This window comes from Bos javanicus, unplaced genomic scaffold (assembly GCF_032452875.1).
Source record: "Bos javanicus breed banteng unplaced genomic scaffold, ARS-OSU_banteng_1.0 tig00002723_1, whole genome shotgun sequence".
In the NCBI taxonomy this organism is placed as follows: domain Eukaryota; kingdom Metazoa; phylum Chordata; class Mammalia; order Artiodactyla; family Bovidae; genus Bos; species Bos javanicus.
Genome location: NW_026893594.1, coordinates 2047263 through 2069939, shown reverse-complemented (window position 1 = coordinate 2069939; position 22677 = coordinate 2047263). Strand labels below are relative to the sequence as shown.

Sequence of the window (22677 nt, the reverse complement as noted above, 5' to 3'; positions counted from 1 at the left end):
GCTCTTCTCTAAATTTTTGGTAGAATTCAGGACCGGGGCTTTTGTTTGCTGGAAGACTTTTGATTACAGTTTCAATTTCCATGCTTGTGATGGGTCTGTTAAGATTTTCTATTTCTTCCTGGTCGAATTTTGGAAAGTTGTACTTTTGTAAGAATTTGTCAATTTCTTCCACGTTGTCCATTTTATTGGCATATAATTGTTGATAGTAGTCTCTTATGATCCTTTGTATTTCTGTGTTGTCTGTTGTGATCTCTCCATTTTCGTTTCTAATTTTGTTGATTTGATTTTTCTCCCTTTGTTTCTTGATGAGTCTGGCTAATGGCTTGTCTATTTTATTTATCCTTTCAAAGAACCAGCTTTTGGCTTTGTTGATTTCTGCTATGGTCTCTTTTGTTTCTTTTGCATTTATTTCTGCTCTAATTTTTAAGATTTCTTTCCTTCTACTAACCCTGGGGTTCTTCATTTCTTCCTTTTCTAGTTGCTTTAGGTGTACAGTTAGGTTATTTATTTGACTTTTTTCTTGTTTCTTGAGGTGTACCTGTATTGCTATGAACTTTCCCCTTAGGACTGCTTTTACCGTGTCCCACAGGTTTTGGGTTGTTGTGTTTTCATTTTCATTCGTTTCTATGCAAATTTTGATTTCTTTTTTGATTTCTTCTGTGATTTGTTGGTTATTCAGCAGCGTGTTGTTCAGCCTCCATATGTTGGAATTTTTAATAGTTTTTCTCCTGTAATTGAGATCTAATCTTACTGCATTGTGGTCAGAAAAAATGCTTGGGATGATTTCTATTTTTTTGAATTTACCAAGGCTAGCTTTATGGCCCAGGATGTGATCTATCCTGGAGAAGGTTCCATGTGCACTTGAGAAAAAGGTGAAATTCATTGTTTTGGGATGAAATGTCCTATAGATATCAATTAGGTCTAACTGGTCTATTGTATCATTTAAAGTTTGTGTTTCCTTGTTAATTTTCTGTTTAGTTGATCTATCCATAGGTGTGAGTGGGGTATTAAAGTCTCCCACTATTATTGTGTTATTGTTAATTTCTCCTTTCATACTTGTTAGCATTTGTCTTACGTACTGTGGTGCTCCCGTGTTGGGTGCATATATATTTATAATTGTTATATCTTCTTCTTGGATTGATCCTTTGATCATTATGTAGTGACCTTCTTTGTCTCTTTTCACAGCCTTTGTTTTAAAGCCTATTTTATCTGATATGAGTATTGCTACTCCTGATTTCTTTTGGTCCCTATTTGCATGGAAAATCTTTTTCCAGCCCTTCACTTTCAGTCTGTATGTGTCCCCTGTTTTGAAGTGGGTCTCTTGTAGACAAAATATGTAGGGGTCTTGTTTTTGTATCCATTCAGCCAGTCTTTGTCTTTTGGTTGGGGCATTCAACCCATTTACGTTTAAGGTAATTACTGATAAGTATGATCCTGTTGCCATTTATTTTATTGTTTTGGGTTTGAGTTTATACACTGTTTTTGTGTTTCCTGTCTAGAGAATATCCTTTAGTATTTGTTGGAGAGCTGGTTTGGTGGTGCAGAATTCTCTCAGCTTTTGCTTGTCTGAAAAGCTTTTGATTTCTCCTTCATACTTGAATGAGATCCTTGCTGGGTACAATAATCTGGGCTGTAGGTTATTTTCTTTCATCATTTTAAGTATGTCTTGCCATTCCCTCCTGGCTTGAAGAGTTTCTATTGAGAGATCAGCTGTTATCCTTATGGGAATTCCCTTGTGTGTTATTTGTTGTTTTTCCCTTGCTGCTTTTAATATTTGTTCTTTGTGTTTGATCTTTGTTAATTTGATTAATATGTGTCTTGGGGTGTTTCTCCTTGGGTTTATCCTGTTTGGGACTCTCTGGGTTTCTTGGACTTGGGTGATTATTTCCTTCCCCATTTTAGGGAAGTTTTCAACTATTATCTCCTCAAGTATTTTCTCATGGTCTTTCTTTTTGTCTTCTTCTTCTGGAACCCCTATTATTCGAATGTTGTAGCGTTTAGTATTGTCCTGGAGGTCTCTGAGATTGTCCTCATTTCTTTTAATTCGTTTTTCTTTTATCCTCTCTGATTCATTTATTTCTGCCATTCTATCTTCTAATTCACTAATCCTATCTTCTGCCTCTGTTATTCTACTATTTGTTGCGTCCAGAGTGTTTTTAATTTCATTTATTGCATTATTCATTATATATTGACTCTTTTTTATTTCTTCTAGGTCCTTGTTAAACCTTTCTTGCATCTTCTCAATCCTTATCTCCAGGCTATTTATCTGTGATTCCATTTTAGTTTCAAGATTTTGGATCAATTTCACTATCATTATTCGGAATTCTTTATCAGGTAGATTCCCTATCTCTTCCTCTTTTGTTTGTTTTGGTGGGCATTTATCCTGTTCCTTTGTCTGCTGAGTATTCCTCTGTGTCTTCATCTTGTTTAAATTGCTGAGTTTGGGGTGTCCTTTATGTATTCTGGCAGTTTGTGGAGTTCTCTTTATTGTGGCGTTTCCTCGCTGTGTGCGGGTTTGTACAGCTGGCTTGTCGAGGTTTCCTGGTTAGGGAAGTCGGTGTTCTGGTGGGTGGAGCTGTATTTCTTCTCTCTCCTTTCGAAGAGTTGGGTTGCTTTTCTCGGTGCCTGATGTCCTCTGCCGGCATTCAGAATTTGTTTTGTGGAATTTACTCGATGTTTAAATGCTCTTTTGATGAATTTGTGGGGGAGAAAGTGTTCTCCCCGTCCTACTCCTCCGCCATCTTGGCTCCTCCCCCTGCTGTTGGTTTAATATTTAGAAAGACTTTGCATCAGTAGTATTCATGATTAGTGCTCACCTGAGCACTTCTGCCGACCTGGCTTGAAACTATATCAAACAGAATTTTTAAAAAATCATAAAGAGAACATCCAAAAATATCAAAATAACTAACATGTTCAGAACTTTGTATCTGCCATTGTGAGATATTAATCTTTATTTTCCTTTTGATGCCCTTGTTTAATTCTAAGAGTTATATTTGGTGCATAAAATGCATTAGGATGCATATTAATTTTCTCCTTTCTTTAAAGGTATTTATGTGAGATTGATACTATTCCTGGATTAGTTGTTATGCAAAATTGATTGATTACATTTACAAACAATGAATTTTGGGGGAGAAGAAAGGTAGGATTATAAGCTACTTAGGTATTATATTATTCCAGTTTTTAATTACTTTTCTGTTTGTGTTTAGAAAGTTGTCTTTTCCGTTACAGAGGTCCATTTTCTTTCATTTGGCAATTATGCTGTCATAAATTCATTTAAAATATAATTGCATTAACTTTCTATAATCTGTGAAATCTGAAGTGAGGATCTGCTTTTCAATATTGATCCTGATAATTTTTTTTATTGCTTTCCCTTGGTCCATTTTCTAGAAACTTATCAATTTATTTCATGTTCAAAGAGTCAATTTCTAGTTTTAAATAGATTTGTTATTTTCAATCATTTTTTCAATGAAGTTTGTATTCTCAATACTGTTTCCATACTACAGTGTTTTCTGGGTTTATTTTTATTTTTTCTTTTCTAACATCATAAGACAGAAACTCAGTTTATTCCTGAAAATATTTATTTATTGTTTTTTTATATTTTCATTCAAAGCTATAAATTTGTCTTTACACACTCCTTTAGCTGCATACAGTTAATTTATATATACCATATTATATTGTTATATTTAGCCCTTCATATATACGTGTATATATGTGTATATTTCATAGATGCCTTTCATATTTATTTTAATACATGTATATCACACTCTTTCTGTTGAAAATATACCTGAAAATGTTCATGATTAATTTCCTGCCTTTGTTTATTAAGTAATTAGAAAATATTATACTTTTGTTATCAATTTCTAATTGAACTACATTATATATATATATATATAAAATGTATGATATTGCACCTTGTGTCATGGTCTAGTGTATTTTCTACTTTGGTGAATGCCCCATGAGCATTCTGAGATGAATGAAATAGCCCCACAAATGTTTTCTCTTTCCAGACTTTGATGAACAGATTCTATCAACTTACCTGTCTGAAATTATGTGACAATTTTATCTGCATTTAAAATAAACTTTAAATTACTTGTTCTGAAATTAGTATTCATTGTTTTTGGAAATCAGTTCAGAAATAATCTTTAAAGGCAGTTTAAACTTAAAGAGATTTGCCAATTTTGAAGGTCATAATTTAAATAAGAAGGTTTTTGCATGTATCATTTCTGCTTGTACTGGACTTTTCTGTTTTAGTGAAATGACATCAAGTTATTTTTTATTATTTTCCCCCAGAGGACAGAGTTCTGTAAATTCTTTTCTACACAGTGATTATCCTGGCATCTCTGGAGATAAAGTGTATACCCTCAGAATTATGATTACAGTCTCAAAGAATTTAATTAGAAAAGAATTACCATTAGAGATGCACTAATTGAATGATTCAATAGTAGGTTCTTCAGTTAAATGTAGATAAAGTAAATTTAGATAAAGTTTAGAATCCTTTGCCCTTACCACAGAGACAATGTGTCTATAGTAGTAATCACATGATAGACTTCTTCTCAAATCAAAGTGACAGAATCAAAACACAATAATGTAAGTATATGAAATTATTTTCCTTCTTTCAGGAAATCCAAAGAACAATGCTGTATAAAAATAGGGCAGTATAACTGATTGAGAATCAAAATGTCACAAAGGCTATTTCACCATTTCACTTTCATTGGTATAAATGCAAACAGCAAAAATTTTATTGAGAACAAATCTTACATAATTTGGATTTTTTCCTCCATCAAAATGTTGATTTAATATGTGTTTGTTATCAGGACACATCACCCAATGGTGAGCATTTTGAGCTCCTCTTCACAATCAAGATTCAGAGTTTTTTAGGTAATAAGACTTTGATATTCACTTTGAAAATCCAAACAATTTGAGAGTATTTTTTTCCTTGAATGTCTGAGATGGATTGGATTTCCTGCAAGCATGGAAAGTGTTGGTCACTTGGAACCAGTTCAAAGTCCAGTGATGCTGCATGTATCTTGTTCACAGTGTTTCCAGAGATGGCATCAGTGAACAAAAGTTTATGCTCTGAGAAGGCACTAGAGCCCAGAACGTGAGTTGAATGGCTTTCTCCATTTGCTGGTAAACCTGGAAATATATTTAGACACAAATTCTGAACTAGGCTCACGATTTTGCTCTAGTACATTGATGTTCTGAGAATTCAGTCATTTAAGAGTTTTATTTTGTGATTTTCATAGTCAGCCATGTTATGAATCCTCTGTGATTCCTAAAATATGTGAAGACCGATTCAATTCTTTTATACTTTTTTTTCCTTTTTTTTTTTTTTTTTAATCATGTGGGTGGTTTCTCAAAAATGTCAAAGATTCAATGGATTGCTTTGTTCAAAACACTGAGATAAAAACACAGTTTCCCCTGTAATTCTTTCTCTTATTATCTTCCTATCACTTGAAAAGAAAGAAAATATAATAGTAAAAATTAATTAAAGATAAAAGTTTCAAAGCAGTGTGCTTCATTTTGTTCCACCAGTACACAGAGCATGAGGTATTTCACTGGGTGGACCAGTGTGAGAAAATGGAGATATTTTTATATTTTAATGATATGGAATAAATTTGCCTTCTGGAAAACATTCTTAGAAATTAATTTCAACTTTAATAATTTGGGGATATTTTCATGGGCAGATATTTGTAAATCTGAAGATAGATTCAATTAATATGTTCTCTAAACATAGCTTATTAACCTGTTAAAATTTAAAAAGATGAAGCAGCCTCTGTACACCTTGATTCAGTGATGTTTAAGAAAACAAGTTAATGCTATAGTAATCAAGCTGTGACTTCAATTTCTACTTTTTATGTTCACAGATGAGCTTCAGCATCATATCACATGTTTGCTCACCATTTAGAGGTATTCTTCCTTTAACTTTCATTTATAATTTTATTTTTATTAGTTAATTGCTTATGCATATTTGTCAATTTTAGATATTAACTCTATGTGGTGGTTCAGCTGGTAAAGAATTTGCCTGCAATGCGGGAAACCTGGGTTCAATCCCTGGACTGGGGAGATCTCCTGGAGAAGGGAACCCACTCCAGTATTCTGTCCTGGAGAATTCCATGGGCTAGTCCATGGGGTTGCAAAGAGTCAGACAGACTGGGTGACTTTCACTTTCATTTAATATTCTTATTCATGTAAATTTTTCTCCAAGCTACTTTTGTCTATTGGTGTTGTGTTATCATTTCCTAAATTCTGAAAAAAATTTAAATCATCAGATATGTCTATTTTGTATTCAAAAATTCATTAAAAAGATTCTTCCACTTCTAGAATGTAATAAGTCACATACTTTATTAAATGGAAAGTAAATATAAAGGTAAACTTTGCTTTCCTTTTTTATTAAATGTTTAATCTTTTTTATTTTTATATGTTATTAGCTTATGTACAATTTAATTAGCATCTACATGGAGAGCTAATTGTGGCAACTCATTTATTTAATACTGTGTCTTTTGCCCAGAAATGTCTCTAATCACTTGCTTCTCCATGAGTCTATAAGATTGTTAAGTTTAGGACAATGTTTTAATCAGTCTGTATTATAATATCTGAAAGCATCAGAACATAATAAAGCATATTTGTCAAATGAATAAACATATTATTGAAAGACTTCAGTAACTCACTTCTAATAATTATATTCATAGGTAACTTGGTCCTGAACTCTGAACTAAGACATAAAGGAGCACCTATGGAACATAGAAATAATGTAACTGAGTTTGTCCTCTTAGGGCTCACTCAGAGCTCCCAGGGTCAGAAAATATTATTTGTCATGTTCTTGCTCATCTACATTGTGACAATGTTGGGCAACTTGCTTGCTGTCCTGACTGTGGTATTAAGCCCAACCCTGGATGACCCTATGTACTAGTTTTTTGGAAATTTGTCACTTCTTGATGCTCTTTATTCTATATCCTTCATCCCAAATATGATTAAAAACTTCCTCTGTGAGAAGAAAACCATTTCCTTCCAAGCTTGCATGGCCCAGCTTTTTATGGAGCACTTATTTGGTGGTGCTGAGATTTTACTCCTGGTGGTCATGGCCTATGACTGCTACATGGCCATCTGCAAACCCTTGCATTATTTGACAATCATGAATCAGCGAATGTGTGTTCTGCTACTGCTCTTTGCCTGGGTTGGTGGAATTTTACATGCTATCCTTCATCCAATATTTGTTTACAACCTTCCCTTCTGTGGCCCCAATGTCATTGACCATTTCATCTGTGACTTGTACCCCTTGTTAAAACTTGCCTGCACTGACACCCACATTACTGCCCTCTCAGTAGTTGCCAATGATGGCACAATGTCAGTGGTCATCTTTACACTCTTAACTCATTTCCTATGGGGTCATCCTGCACTTCCTGAAGAATCTTAGTCAGAAAGGAAGGCACAAAGCTTTCTCCACCTGTGGTTCCCACATCACTGTGGTGCTCCTCTTCTTTGTGCCCTGTATTTTTCTGTATGTGAGACCACCTTCTACTTTACCTGTTGATACATCTTTGGCTGTGTTTTATACCACTGTCACCCCTATATTGAACTCTCTAATCTACACTCTGAGAAATGGAGAGATGCAAAATGCCATGAAAAAGCTCTGGATCAGAAAAAGAAATTGAAGCACCAGGGAAAAGCATCACTTATTTTCGCTGAAGAATTGCTTTTCCCAGGAAAGTCATATGTGACTACTTAACTGTAGTAAATCGAACCCAGATCTCCTACAATGCAAGAAATCTGCGTTTGATTCCTGGGTTGGGAAGATTTGCTGGAGAAGGGAATGGCAACCCACTCCAGTATTCTTGCCTGGAGAATCCCATAAACAGAGGAGCCTGGCGGGATACAGTTCATGAGGTAGCAGAAAGTTGAACATAACTGAACAACTAACACACACACACACAACAACAACAACAACAATAACAAATATATCCTCATGTTTAATAACTTTGTCAAGATGAAAAAAATATTATTATGTGAATAATTCCAGTGATCAAAAATATTTAAGATTTTCCTTCTTCAAAGTATATATTTTGTTTAAAATACATTTGTAAGATTTCTGCAATTAAAGATGTCAAAAAAATATCTTTATTGAGACTTCCCTTGTGGCTCAGTTGGTAAAGAATCTTCCTGCAATGTGGGAGACCTGGGTTCAATTCCTGGGTTGGGAAGATCCCTTGGAGGAGGGAAAGGCTACCCACTCCAGTATTCTGGCCTAGAGAATTCCATAGACTGTATAGTCCATGGGGTCACAAAGAGTCGGACACAAGTGAGCAACTTTCACTTTCACTTTCATTGAGACTGTAGATTTATGATCTATGTAATGATTTAAGCTATAGGTAATAATGTAAATTTATTTAATTAGTGGAAGATTTCCTCATGTTTCTGTCTTAAATAATATAATCTTTTTCAGAATTAACGACTCATTACACATAGTGAAAAAATAGTATAGAAATATGACAGAAAACCTTTGTTCACTCATACCCACACAGAGACAACCTATATTAATATTTGAAGTATATGTCTTATTTTTGTCTGCAAGATAATATATATATACATATATTTGTTCTTTGTATGTCTTAGCATGCTGAGGTTGAAGGTGAATATTTCAGAGCTGTAATATTAAACATAAGGAGACTATCTTTATAAATAAATCTGATTGAACAAGGTGAAGTGAAGTCGCGCAGTCGTGCCTGACTCTCTGCAACCCCATGGATAGTAGCCTGCACCAAGCTCCTCCATCCATGGGATTTTCAAGGCAAGAGTACTGGAGTGGGTTGCCATTTCCTTCTCCAGGGATTGATTGAACAAGGTACATATGCATAAAAATACCCAAATCTTACTTATTTTCCCAATTGGGCAATCACATTATTTCCTCAAGTTTACCAGCATTGTTTGGAGTTATATTTTCATAAAGGTGACCAATCTTTCTTCTCAGATAGTTTGGAATATCTGGTAAAGCTTCCACTATTATTCAATATCCCAATCTATTCTTTTGCTTATATGTTTTATAGCCTTCTATAAAGATCCAACCTCTGCCCTTTACATGTAAATTTTTTAGCATAATCCATGATCCACGAGCATTTAATATGCATGATGGAGCTTGACACCAGATATTTTGGGTGATATCATTGTTAAAAAAGATGTTAACTTCATATGCCATGACTTTGTATGCCATGCTCATCTCTCATTAATATTACACAAATTGCTAGTGATAAAAAAGTCAAAATATACTGTTTTATCTCTCAGAGACATCATTCATAAAATTATCTCCCTCTCTGAATCAGGCTTGAAACAACATAATATCTTCCTTTAATTTGTTTGGAAGCATATGATCAAAGAAGCCTATTTGTATGTTTCCCATATAGCTCAGCTGGTAAAGAATCCACCTGCAATATAGGAGACCCCAGTTTAATTCCTGGGTTGGAAAGATCCCCTGGAGAAGGGAACAGCCACCCATTCCAGTTTTCTTGCCTGGAGAGTCACAAAAAGTCAGACAAGACTGAGTGACTTTCACTTTTCACTTTCATATTTAGTCTGGATCCATGACAGGGCAAGGCTATGGGGTGATGGGTGCTTTTTGCCAGTAAATCACCGTGTGTGGGAAACCTCATATCCTGATTATTTTTATCCTGTTACATGGAGATTTCTTATATCATTTTTTGTCTTTCCAAACTCAATAGCATTTACAAATTATAGCAAGCATTTTGTTTGTCAGATATTATATAATTTGTTCTTCTGCTTTTGGATGCTATTATAGACTGAGAGTTTGTGTCCCTATCTAAAATCATAAATTAAATTATTTCTAATGTGGTGGTATTTGGAGGACTTCGATTGGAAATTGATTAGTTCATGAAGGTGGTGCCCTGATGAGTGGGATTAATCCCCTAATAAAAAGACATCTTGAGCTTTCCAGCTGCCTCAGTTGTCAAGAATCTGCTTGCCAATGCAGGAGCCACTGGAGATTCTACAGAGCCATAAAAAAGAATAAAAGAATGCTATTTCTGTCAACATGGAAGGACCTAGAGATTATCATACTTAAGGCAGTCAGAAAGAAAAAGACATATAACATGTCACTCATATGGGGAATCTAAAATATGACACAAATAAATTTATCGATGAAACAGACTTATAGACACAGATAACAGATTTGTGGTTGCTGAGGGGGAGGTGTGTGGGGAGCAAAGGATTGGGAGTTTGGGATGAGCACATGGATGCTGCTATGTATAGAACGTATAAACAACAAGGCCCCACTCCAAAGAGCAGGGAACTATGTCCAATACCTTGTGATAAATCATCCCAGAAATCTTTTCAGCCGTAAGTCTGTTTTCTGTGTCTATGAGTCTGTCATAGATAAATTTATTTGTGTCATATTTCAGATACCTTGTAAGGTTGGCATGTTATCTGTCTTTCTCTTTCTGACTGCCTTTAGTATGAAAATCTCTAGGTCCCTCCCCTGGAGAAGGGGTAGGCTACCCCACTCTAGTATTCTTGGGATTCCCTGGTGGCTCAGACTGTAAAGAATCTTCCTGTAATGCGGGAGACCTGGGTTCAATCGTTGGGTTGGGAAGATCCCTTGGAGAAGGGCATGGCAACCCACTCCAGTATTCTTGCCTGGAGAATCCCATGGACAGAAGATCCTGGTGGACTACAGTCCCTGGGATTTCAAAGAGTCAGACACGACTGAGTGACCAAGGACATACACAAATATATAACTGAATAATTTTGCTGTGGTATTAACAGAAGAAATTAACATTGTAAATCAACTATGCTTCAATAAAATAAATTTTAAAAAATACTTTATTTACCCATCTAGAATTTATTTTTGTCTGGGTAAGTAAAATATGAAACCCTATTTTGCCTAACAGTTAAAATAATATGTCAATATAATTATTAATTTCAGCTAATTTCACAATTTTCTACTTACTATGTCAGGTTTTGCAATATCTAGAAGTTTGAATTCTGAGGCACTTTCTCCTCCTCCTCCCTTTCCTTCTCTTCTTCCTTTAAACAGAGTCAGTAGGCAAGGTTTGAAAACTTCCCATAAAAATTTATTTAGAATGCCACAATACTATATATTTATTTTGAGGAGAATAACCTGTTTTTGTATTGTGTTTTCCCATCCAGAACAGGACACATATTGTGAAGGATTTACTGATGTCTCAATAAAAATCTGTAATTATCTCCATGGAGTGTACATATGACTGACCTTTTGGTTTTGTTAAAAAAATAAAAGAAGAGGATGCTATTTATATTTGATTTGCATTTTCAGTGAGCTTCTCAGAAAGGGCTCAGTGACTTTTGCTGTCATGAATTACAGTTCAGTCCTCAAGGCCACAAATATTTGTTAAATCCAAACACCCATATCCCTGAACCAACAACATACAAGTATATTGGTACCCCTTGTACCTACATATTAAATGTTATGTAGGTTTCCACCCAATTGAACCTTTTGTCTAAATGTGAACACACACAGGTCTGTAGCTGATATGGGTTAGTATTTGACTATCTATATGGATGCATTTGTCTATGTATATGCATATATAATTGATATATAACACACAGGTTTATCTATTTCTATAAAGAAGTTTGTATATTGTCATACACAGGTCTATGTTTAATCACACACATGGCTATATCTGTCCACACACAGGGCTATATCTTTACATTCATCACTTTGCTTTGTATCTGACCATAATGAATTTAGGGAGAACTTGGTTGTTCTCCCTAAAAATGGAATGATTATTCCATTCCATGTGATATGGACTGAGGTCATTCTCTGGTAAACAACACATTGCTGGACTTTTATTGTGAGTCCAAGATAACTGCACTGATATGAATGGTGCATTGGCAGAGATGGCTAGAAAACCAGACTCTTTTAGCTCTTTTTCCTTCTCCACGTAGACACAGAGCTATGTAGATGAAGTTTATCCGGTGAGGTGGTCAGGCTTGTAAAAGGCCAGCTCAGGGCTCCCAGATGCAAAAGCTATCAGATAAGTTAAGCTTTACCCTATCATGACATCAGTCTGAAGTCTAGGATCTCAAGTTCTAAATCTAGACTGCTTCTACACATCGAAGGAAACAAACAACATGAAAATGTAACCTATAGAATGGAAAAACAAAACAAAACAAAACTATCAAATCATATGCTCATAAGGAGTTAATATGTAAGGGACTTCTATAACCAAATAACATAAGATCAAATAACTCAATTTAAAAATGGCCAAAAAACCTGAATAGATATTTTTCCAAGGAAAATATAAAAATGCCAATAGGAACATGGGAAGGTGCTCAACCTCATTAATCAAGGAGGAAATGCAAATCAAAACCAAAAGATAAATCACCTCAAATCTTTAGGATGACTAACTTTGTGAGAACATAGAGAAAATGAAGTCCTAATAAAACTCACTGCTGGTGATACAAAGCCAGGTTCTGTGGGGCTCCTGAGCACAAAAGCTTTGTGTCTCCCACTTCCTCAATTACAGGAAATAGGCTTCATTCAGTCTCCCTGACTTTCTCTGAGTTCCAAGGGACAGGTTTGCAGTTCTTAATTAGGAAAGAAAGGAGATGTGAAGCAAAGGAGAAACAAATACCCAACAGAAACAATATTGCAGCCTTGGAGCAAGTTTCTGGCTTCCCATCAAAGGATACAGACACTCTCTTTAAGTTGTTTAGTAGATAACTGAAGCAGGGACATATTTTATTTTCCTGAGCTTCAAAATCAATGCCACCATGACATTAAAAGATATTTGCTCCTTGGAGGGAAAGCTGTGACAAACCTAGCAGTATATTCAAAAGCAGAGATATTACTTTGCTGAAAAAGGTTCTTATAGTCAAAGCTTTTTTTTTTTTTTCAATAGGCATGTACAGATGCTAGAGTTGGACCATAAAGAATTCTGAGAGACAAGAATCGATGCTTGTGAATTATGGTGCTGGAGAAGACTCTCGAGAGATCCTTGGACTGCAAGGAGATCAAACCAGTCCATCCTAGAGGAAATCAGCTGTGAATAGTCATTGAAAGGACTGCTCCTGAAGCTGAAGCTCCAACACTTTGGCCATCTGGTGCAAAGAGCAGACTCGTTGAAAAAGATCTTCATGCTGGGAAAGTTTGAAGGCCAAAGAAGAGGGTGGCAGAGGATGAGATGGTTAAATAGCATCACCAACTCAGTGGACATGAATCTGAGCAAACTCCAGGAGATAGTGAAGGGGAGCCTGGTGTGCTGTGGTCCATGGAGTCAAAAAATGTCAGACCCAACTTAGCAACTGAACAACAAAAACAACATTGATGAATGAAAAGTGTCAATGATAACTGCCAATTTGTAGTTGACGAGTAATGTCCTGTTAATTAAGAAAGTAAAGAAAATGACTAAAATTATAAATTCTCCTAAGAGAGGAAATGAAAAATTCTCAGAGGAAGAAGGTAATATCTTTCAAATTCCCAATTTTCCAATCCATTTTTAATGCCTCCATGAATTAGGGGAAGAAACAGTGTTCAGAAAGACTTTCTTGATGGATGTTAAAGAAGGTTCCTGCTAACTATTTGGTAAATTTTTACATGGAAAATAATGTGAGTTCACGATCACGACTTGAGGTCAGTCTAGAACTGTACTTCAAGGTCTGCTCCTCACTAACAGTATGTCCTGAGGCACAAAGCTGAACAACTCCTTGTCTTAATTTTTCTATCTTCCAACCACATATAAATCACTTTAAAAATTTTAAAGGAGACAATTTAAAAACAAACAAAAAAAGTTTTTCTACAATATTTGGCATAAATTAAGCAGTCAATATTAGATTTTGGTCATTACTTATCCTAATAATCTCTGATCTATGAAAAAACCTTTTGCAAATTTATCCAAAAATAACATATTAAGAGGAAAATAGTCTTAATTTCCTTAGTCCTTAACCACCTAAGAGCCTGCAATCTTTTGGTAACCACAAAAATAGAAGCAGAGATGAGAAAGTGCTATTGGAACATTTGATTTCTTTATTTTATTTTTATTTTTATTTTTTTACTTTACAATATTGTATTGGTTTTGCCATACATCAACATGCATCCACCATGCGTGTACACATATTCCCCATCCTGAAGCCCCCTCCCACCTCCCTCTGCATACCATCCCTCTGGGTCATCCCAGTGCACCAGCCCCAAGCTTCCTGTGTCCTGCATCAAACCTGGACTGGCAATTCATTTCTTATATGATATTATACATGTTTTAAAGCCATTCTCCCAAATAAACCCCCCCACAGAGTCCAAAAGACTGTTCTATACATCTGTGTCTCTTTTGCTGTCTTGCATAAAGTTGTGGTACATATACACAATGGAGTATTACTCAGCCATTAAAAAGAATACATTAGAAAAAGTTCTAATGAGGTGGATGAAAATGGAACATTTGATTTCAAAATAAGTTTTAAAGGAGATTTTTCTTTTTAAAAATTGATTAAATAGGAGCAAGCCCCCTCTTCCAAATAGAACAGAAAACCTGTGGTAAAGTAACCCACAGGATAAAACTATCTAAATATTTTTTTATTGCATTTTTTATTTTTATTTTTTTTCTAATTTTATTTTATTTTTAAACTTTACATAATTGTATTAGTTTTGCCAAATATCAAAATGAATCCACCACAGGTATACATGTGTTCCCCATCCTGAACCCTCCTCCCTCCTCCCTCCCCATACCATCCCTCTGGGTCGTCCCAGTGCACTAGCCCCAAGCATCCAGTATCGTGCATCGAACCTGGACTGGCAACTCGTTTCTTACATGATATTTTACATGTTTCAATGCCATTCTCCCAAATCTTCCAACCCTCTCCCTCTCCCACAGAGTCCATAAGACTGTTCTATACATCAGTGTCTCTTTTGCTGTCTCGTACACAGGGTTATTGTTACCATCTTTCTAAATTCCATATATATGCGTTAGTATACTATATTTATGTTTTTCCATCTGGCTTACTTCACTCTGTATAATAGGCTCCAGTTTCAGCCACCTCATTAGAACTGATTCAAATGTATTCTTTTTAATGGCTAAGTAATACTCCATTGTGTATATGTACCGCAGCTTTCTTATCCATTCATCTGTTGATGGACATCTAGGTTGCTTCCATGTCCTGGCTATTATAAACAGTGCTGCAATGAAGACTGGGGTACACGTGTCTCTTTCCCTTCTGGTTTCCTCAGTGTGTATCCCCAGCAGTGGGATTGGTGGATCATAAGGCAGTTCTATTTCGAGTTTTTAAAGGAATCTCCACACTGTTCTCCATAGTGGCTGTACTAGTTTGCATTCCCACCAACAGTGTAAGAGGGTTCCCTTTTCTCCACACCCTCTCCAGCATTTATTATTTGTAGACTTTTGGATCACAGCCATTCTGACTGGTGTGAAATGGTACCTCATAGTGGTTTTGATTTGCATTTCTCTGATAATGAGTGATGTTGAGCATCTTTTCATGTGTTTGTTAGCCATCTGTATGTCTTCTTTGGAGAAATCTATTTAGTTCCTTGGCCCATTTTTTGATTGGGTCATTTATTTTAATTGCAGGCTAATTACTTTACAATATTGTGTTGGTTTTGCCATACATCAACATGAATTTATCATGGGTGTACACGTGTTCCCCATCCTGAAACCCCCTCCCACATCCCTCCCCATACCATCCCTCTGGGTCATCCCAGTGTGCCAGCCCCAAGCATCCTGTATCATGCACCAAACCTGGACTGCCAATTCATTTCATATATGATACTTCAATGCCATTTGCCCAAATCATCCCATCCTCTCCCTCTCCCACAGAGTCCAAAAGACTGTTCTATACATCTGTGTCTCTTTTGCTGTTTCGCATGCAGGGTTATTGTTACCATCTTTCTAAATTCCATATGGAAGAAGGCAATGGCACCCTACTCCAGTACTGTTGCCTGGAAAATCTCATGGGTGGAGGAGCCTGGTAGGCTGCAGTCCATGGGGTCGATAAGAGTCGGACACGACTAAGTGACTTCACTTTCACTTCCCACTTTCATGCATTGGAGAAGGAAATGGCAACCCACTCGTATTCTTGTCTGGAGAATCCCATGGACGGAGAAGCCTGGTAGGCTGCAGTCCATGGGGTCGCACAGAGTCGGACACGACTGAAGCGAATTAGCAACAGCAAATTCCATATATATGCGTTAGTATACTGTACTGGTGTTTTTCTTCTGGCTTACTTCACTCGTTATAATAGGCTCCAGTTTCAGCCACCTCATTAGAACTGATTCAAATGTAGTCTTTTTAGTGACGGAGTAATACTCCATTGTGTATATGTACCACAGCTCTCTTATCCATTCATCTGCTGATGGACATCTAGGTTGCTTCCATATCCTGGCTATTATAAACAGTGCTGTGATGAACATTGGGGTACATGTATCTCTTTCAATTCTGGTTTCCTCAGTGTGTAAGCCATCTGTATGTCTTCTTTGGAGAAATTATCTAAATTTATATGAGTCTTTTAGCTTATCTCTCTAAAATGGTCTTTATTTTAATATGTGGAAGAAAATACTTTTAAAAAGTGAAATCACTACTCATACAAATATAAAATGAACACATGACAAAGATTTGATTTAGCTCACTGCATAACAAGGCAAAAAGGAACACATAATAATCAGTCTAAAGGATAATCCTCTCTTGCTTTGTTCCATCAGAGATGTGAAATGGGGCTTCACCAGTGGCTTACTGGTAAAAACTTTTCCCGCAGTGCAGGAGCCCCAGGAGACACGAGTTCAATTCCTGGGTTGGGAAGATGTCATGGAGGAGGGCATAGCAACCCACTCCAGTATTCTAGCCTGGAAAATCCAATGGACAGAGGACCCTGGCTGACTCAAAGAGTCAGACATGATTGAGGTGACTGAGCACACATAAATAAATGAATTTACAAATGAGAGGAAAGCTGTCTTTATCTGTAATGGTCAGGAAAATTGATCAAACTTCCACCAGACAACATTTGTATTTTGCTTAACAAGAATAATTTGAAATTGTATTAATTTTCTCAATGTAAAGACTTACAAACTAGCTAACAGACAGTAAAGTCATAGATCCCTTAGAGTCATAAAACTCCAAAGAGAATGCTATAAATAAAAAACAGATTTCACCATTTAGGATAATGTTTGCTGTGGGTTTGTCATATATAGCTTATTATGTTGAGGTATGTTCCTTCTATTACTGCTTTCTGGAGAGTTATTATCATAAATGGATGTTGAATTTTGTCAAAGGATTTCTCTGCATCTATTGAGATAATCATATGGCTTTTATTTTTCAATTTGTTAATGTGGTGTATTACATTGATTGATTTCTGGATATTGAAGAATCCTTGCATCTCTGGGATAAAGCCCACTTGGTCTTGGTGTATGATATTTTTAATGTGTTGTTGGATTCTGATTGCTAGAATTTTGTTAAGGATTTTTGCATCTATGTTCATCAGTGATATTGGCCTGTAGTTTTCTTTTTTTGTGGGATCTTTGTCAGGTTTTGGTATTAGGGTGATGGTGGCCTCATAGAATGAGTTTGGAAGTTTACCTTCCTCTGCATTTCCCCTAAAGTCAGGAACAAGACAAGGGTGCCCACTCTCACCATTACTATTCAACATAGTTTTGGAAGTTTTGGCCACAGCAATCGGAGCAGAAAAAGAAATAAAAGGAATCCAGATTGGAAAAGAAGTACAACTCTCACTGTTTGCAGATGGCATGATCCTCTACATAGAAAACCCTAAAGACTCCACCAGAAAATTACTAGAGCTAATCAATGAATATAGTAAAGTTGCAGGATATAAAATCAACACACAGAAAGCCCTTGCATTCTATACACTAATAATGAGAAAATAGAAAGAGAAATTAAGGAAACAATTCCATTCACCATTACAATGAAAAGAATGAAATACTTAGGAATATATCTACCTAAAGAAATCACTGGTAAAATAAAACGAAGAGTACACTAATAGATGGAGAAATATACATGTTCATGGATCAGAGGAATCAATATAGAGAAAATGAGAATACTACCCAAAGCAATCTATAGATTCAATGCAATCCCTATCAAGCTACCAACGATATTTTTCACAGAGCTAGAACAAACAATTTCACAATTTGTATTGAAATACAAAAAACATCGAAAAGCCAATGCATTCTTGAGAAAGAATCATGGAAGTGGAGGAATCAATGTGCCTGACTTCAGGCTCTACTACAAAGCCACAGTCATCAAGACAGTATGGTACTGGCACAAAGACAGAAATATAGATCAATGGAACAAAATAGAAAGCTCAGAGATAAATCCAAACAACTATGGACACCTTATCTTTGACAAAGGGGGGAAGAATATACAATGGATTAAAGACAATCTCTTTAACAAGTGGTGCTGGGAAAACTGGTCAACCACTTGTAAAAGAATGAAACTAGAACACTTTCTAATAACATACACAAAAATAAATTCAAAATGGATTAAAGATCTAAATTTAAGATCAGAGGCTACAAACTCCTAGAAGAAAACATAGGCAAAACACTCTCTGACATACATCACAACAGGATCCTCTATGACCCACTTCCCAGAATATTAGAAATAAAAGCAAGACTAAACAAATGGGACCTAATTAAACTTCAAAACTTATGCACAACAAAGGAAACTATCAGCAAGGTGAAAAGACAGCTTTCAGAATGCGAGAAAATAATAGCAAATTAAGCAACTGACAAAGAACTAAGCTTAAAAATATACAAGCAATTCCTACAGCTTATTTCCAGAAACATAAACGAACCAATAAAAAACTACACCAAAGAACTAAATAGACATTTCTTCAAAGAAGACATACAGATGGCTAACAAACACATGAAAAGATACTCCACATCACTCATTATCAGAGAAATGCAAATTAAACCCACAATGAGGTACCATTTCACGCCAGTCAGAATGACTGTGATCCAAAAGTCTACAAGCAATAAATTCTGGAGAGGGTGTGGAGAAAAGCAAACCCTCTTAAACTGTTGGTGGGAACGCAAACTAGTACAGCCACTATGGAAAAGAGTGTGGAGATTCCTTAAAAAACTGGAAATAGAACTGCCTTATGACCCAGCAATCCCACTGCTGGGCATACACACCGAGGAAACCAGAATTGAAAGAGACACGTGTACCCCAATGTTCATCACAGCACTGTTTATAATAGCCAGGATATGGAAGCAACCTAGATGTCCATCAGCAGATGAATGGATAAGAGAGCTGTGGTACATATACACAATGGAGTATTACTCAGCCACTAAAAAGACTACATTTGAATCAGTTCTAATGAGGTGGCTGAAACTGGAGCCTATTATACAGAGTGAAGTAAGCCAGGAAGAAAAACACCAATATAGTATCAGTTCAGTTCAGTTCAGTTGCTCAGTCATGTCCGACTCTTTGCGACACTATGAATCACAGCACTCCAGGCCTCCCTGTCCATCACCAACTCCCTGAGTTCACTCAGCCTCACATCCATCGAGTCAGTGATGCCATCCAGCCATCTCATCCTCTGTTGTCCCCTTCTCCTCCTACCCCCAATCCCTCCCAGCATCACAGTATTTCCCGGTGAGTCAACTCTTCACATCAAGTGACCAAAGTACTGAAATTTCAGCTTTAGCATCATTTCTTCCAAAGAAATCCCAGGGCTGATCTCCTTCAGAATGGACTGGTTGCATCTCCTTGTAGTCCAAGGGACTCTCAAGAGTCTTCTCCAACACTGCACTTCAAAAGCATCAAGTTTTCAGCACTCAGCCTTCTTCACAGTCCAACTCTCACATCCATGCATGACCACTGGAAAAACCGAGCCTTGACTAGAGGGACATTTGTTGGCAAAGTAATGTCTCTGCTTTTGAATATGCTATCTAGGTTGGTCATAATTTTCCTTCCAAAGAGTAAGCGTCTTTTAATTTCATGGCTGCAGTCACCATCTGCAGTGATTTTGGAGCCCCAAAAAAGAAAGTCTGACACTGTTTCCCCATCTATTTCCCATGAAGTGATGGGACCGGATGCCATGATCTTCGTTTTCTGAATGTTGAGCTTTAAGCCAACTTTTTTGCTCTCTTCTTTCACTTTCATCAAGAGGCTTTTTAGTTTCTCTTCACTTTCTGCCATAAAGGTAGTGTCATCTGCATATCTGAGGTTGTTGATATTTCTCCCGGCAATCTTGATTCCAGTTTGTGTTTCTTCCAGTCCAGCATTTCTCATGATGTACTCTGCATATAAGTTAAATAAGCAGGGTGACAATATACAGCCTTGACGTACTCCTTTTCCTATTTGGAAACAGTCTGTTGTTGTCCAGTTCCAACTGTTGCTTCCTGACCTGCACTATAGGTTTCTCAAGAGGCAGGCCAGATGGTCTGGTATTCCCATCTCTTTCAGAATTTTCCAGTTTATTGTGATCCACACAGTCAAAGATTTTGGCATGGTCAATAAAGAAGAAACAGATGTTTTTCTGGGACTCTCTTGCTTTTTCCATGATCCACGGATGTTGGCAATTTGACCTGTGGTTCCTCTGCCTTTTCTAAAGCTAGGTTGAACATCAGGAAGTTCACGGTTCATGTACTGCTGAAGCCTGGCTTGGAGAATTTTGAGCATTACTTTACTAGCATGTGAGATGAGTGCAATTGTGCGGTAGTTTGAGCATTCTTTGGCATTGCCTTTCTTTGGGATTGGAATTAAAACTGACCTTTTCAAGTCCTGTGGCCACTGCTGAGTTTTCCAAATTTGCTGGCATATTGAGTGCCACACTTTCACAGCATCATCTTTCAGCATTTGGAGTAGCTCAACTGGAATTCCATCACCTCCACTAGCTTTGTTCGTAGTGATGCTTCCTAAGGCCCACTTGACTTTCACATTGCAGGGTGTCTGGCTCTAGGTCAGTGATCACACCATCATGATTATCTTGGTCATGAAGATCTTTTTTTGTACAGTTCTGTGTATTCTTGCCAACTCTTCTTAATATCTTCTGCTTCTGTTAGGTCCATACAGTTTCTGTCCTTTATCGAGCCCATCTTTGCATGAAATGTTCCCTTGGTATCTCTAATTTTCTTGAAGAGATCTCTAGTCTTTGTCATTCTGTTGTTTTCCTCTATTTCTTTGCATTGATCACTGAGGAAGGCTTTCTTATCTCTTCCTGCTATTCTTTGGAACTCTGCATTCAGATGCTTATATCTTTCCTTTTCTCCTTTGCTTTTCACTTCTCTTTTTTTCACAGCTATTTGCAAGGCCTCCCCAGACAGCCATTTTGCTTTTTTGCATTTCTTTTCTATGGGGATGGTCTTGATCCCTGTCTCCTGTACAATGCCATGAACCTCATTCCGTAGTTCATCAGGTAGTCTATATGGACGCATATATAAGGACTTTAGAAAGATGGTATCAATAACCCTGTATGCGAGACAGCAAAAGAGACACAGATGTATAGAACAGTCTTTTGGACTCCGTGGGAGAGGGAGAGGGTGGGATGATTTGGGAGAATGGCATTAAAACATGTATAATATCATATATGAAGCATATCGCCAGTCCAAGTTTGATGCATAATACTGGAGCTTGGCACTGGTGCACTAGTAGGACTCAGAGGGATGGTACGCAGAGGGAGAATGGAGGGGGGTTCGACATGAGGAACACATGTATACCTGTGACAGATTCATCTTGATGTATGGCAAAACCAATACAATATTGTTAAGTAATTAACCTCCAATTAAAATAAATAAATTTATATTACAAAAATAAAACACAGATTTCCATGAAGACATCCAATAATCTTTAGGTTGAATTTTTCTCTTTCATGGAACTTTTCCCTTACAAATGTTAAATTTATTTTGCAGCTGTGCATCAAAAGAAGTACAAACACTTTATAAATAAAATATATTTATTAAAAGAAAAGCTGTTGTCTGATTTACTGGCTTTTTTTTTTTTTTTACAAACAAAAAACACAAACTTTTTGCATCAATTGGAAACCTGATTAGAAAATAACATTGAAAATGGCAGACTAAGAAGATTTTGGATTTCCCTGATAACTCAGTGGTAAAGAATCTGTGTGCCTTTTTCTCCACACCCTCTCCAGCATTTATTATTTGTAGACTTTTGGATCGCAGCCATTCTGACTGGTGTGAAATGGTACCTCATAGTGGTTTTGATTTGCATTTCTCTGATAATGAGTGGTGTTGAGCATCTTTTCATGTGTTTGTTAGCCATCTGTATGTCTTCTTTGGAGAAATGTCTATTTAGTTCTTTGGCCCATTTTTTGATTGGGTCGTTTATTTTTCTGGAGTTGAGCTGTAGGAGTTGCTTGTATATTTTTGAGATTAGTTGTTTGTCGGTTGCTTCGCAGGGAGGAGGGAGGAGGGTTCGGGATGGGGAACACATGTATACCTGTGGTGGATTCATTTTGATATTTGGCAAAACTAATACAATTATGTAAAGTTTAAAAATAAAATAAAATTAGAAAAATAAATAAATAAATAACCCCCCCAAGTGCCACAACTAAAACCCAGTGCAGCCAAGTAAAGAAATAAATAAAATTAAAAACAACAACAAAAAAAAGAATCTGTGTGCCAATGTAGGAGATGTAGATTCAGTCCTTGGGTTGGAAAGATTCCCTGCTGAAGGAAATGACAACTCACTTCAGTATTCTTGACTGGGAAATCCCTTG

The 22677-nt window shown here is 36.5% G+C and overlaps 1 pseudogene; it reads left to right on the top strand.

Moving 5' to 3' along the window:
• The first annotated feature begins 6736 nt into the window (after window positions 1–6736).
• LOC133243897 (olfactory receptor 4A47-like) lies at window positions 6737–7655 on the top strand (annotated as a pseudogene).
• Window positions 7656–22677: the final 15022 nt, after the last annotated feature.